Below are 1,694 nucleotides of genomic sequence, written 5' to 3' on the forward strand. Positions count from 1 at the left end.
GCCATTGTTGTTCAGTTGCTCAGTTGTGACAGACTTTTGCAGCCCCATGGACTGTAGACCACCAAGCGCCTCTGTCCATAAGATTTTCCCAACAAGAATGTTGGAATGGATTGCTATTTCCTTCTCTAGGGAATCTCCCTGATCCAGGTATCAAACTGTGTCTTCTGCATTGTAGGCAGATTCTTTGCCCCTGAACCACCAAGGAAGCCCAATAGATTAAAAAAAAAAAATACTTGCATATAATACAAATACAGATACAGATACAAAATATTTTAATGTAGTATTGTTTATAGAAACATCTTTAATGTTCATCATTCATAGGATAGTAATTATCCATGTTATGAACATTTTCTCTTAGTCTGGTACAATGCAAGTGTATGAAAAGCAGTTTTCTCACCCTGGAACAGGGTAACTCTGAGGTATAGACTCTCTTCCAGAGATCCCTGGTGGAGTCAAGTTGCATCTGTCCTCTAGGGGCAAAGTCTTTGCTGAAACTGGATTCTTGCTTGACTTCTCCCCTCCCTGTCCTGTTTTCCCACTCCCTTACTGGTCTTTTCTGGGAGTATTTTCTTCATAAATCACTTGCACATGTATTCTTGTCACTGAATCTATTTCAAGGAAATCTGATCTAAAAAAGGTATACTAAAAAAATACTACTTTTAAATTCTCAACCTGTCATAATTAAACCTTCACTTTTTAGGCTTCTGTCTTTATATCCAACAACAAATTAAACTGTTCTAAAAGGGGCTTGATGACTTTGAGTTCTGTTAAGGTTCTTAGATTTTATATAAATTTGCTGTTAATATTTGCTCATCGTCCAGCAATGACTTCAGTGTTTAAAATTCAAAACTCTATTTGAAAATTGAGGCAATAAAGAATATGTTTAGGAAGAGCCAAAATCTATCAGCTTTTTTTCAAATGAAGTTACATTTGTTACCACTTATTTTACATTCCTAAGCATCTTCTCTGGTAAAATTAATTTCTATACTTAGATAATTTTTAAAGCCAATTTGTTACTGTCTGTTCTTTCAAGGTCCTTTAAACATACTGGTTTGTCCACGTTATACCCCATCTTGAACAAGAATAGCCTTAGATCTTGGTCATTACCTCCCAGTTCTTAATTCTGTCCCATTGTTTCTTGGTGTGGCCTTGCCTGGATTCTTGGCTATCTTCACTTTGATGATCAGGTTTTTGGGGTTTGACAGCACATTTGGACACATTTCTGCCAATTGACCCTTGGCATCTCTTCTTGGAACACAAGTAATGTTTGGATTCTGGCGCCAGGCATAACAGATACAAGCAAAGACCGTTCTATCTTCTGAGGCAGCCCCTCAAACTCCAGCCAGCTGGGCCAGGTCCGTTCAGGCTTTCCTTCAGAGAGGAGGCTTGGACACTTGCCGCTTATTGACTTTCCCAAATATCCTTGCTTAACCAGTGCTCTGAAGCCTGAGTTTCATGAGTCTTGGACTATTGCCTATGGTCATTATTTTAAAATATATTATCCTTATTTTTCAACCTTATTTTTAGTTGTTTCTCTAATCTTAAAAATACTTATAATCTATTTATATTTGTTCTAATCTTAACTTCTGACTTGATTTTAAGAGAAGATCTATGTCAGTGAGGGGCTTCCCTGGTGGCTCAGAGGGTAAAGCGTCTGCCTGCAATGCAGAAGACCTGGGTCCGATCCCTGGGTC

The sequence above is a fragment of the Oryx dammah genome, unplaced genomic scaffold (genome assembly GCF_014754425.2).
Source record: "Oryx dammah isolate SB20612 unplaced genomic scaffold, SCBI_Odam_1.1 HiC_scaffold_20, whole genome shotgun sequence".
Taxonomy (NCBI): Eukaryota; Metazoa; Chordata; class Mammalia; order Artiodactyla; family Bovidae; genus Oryx; species Oryx dammah.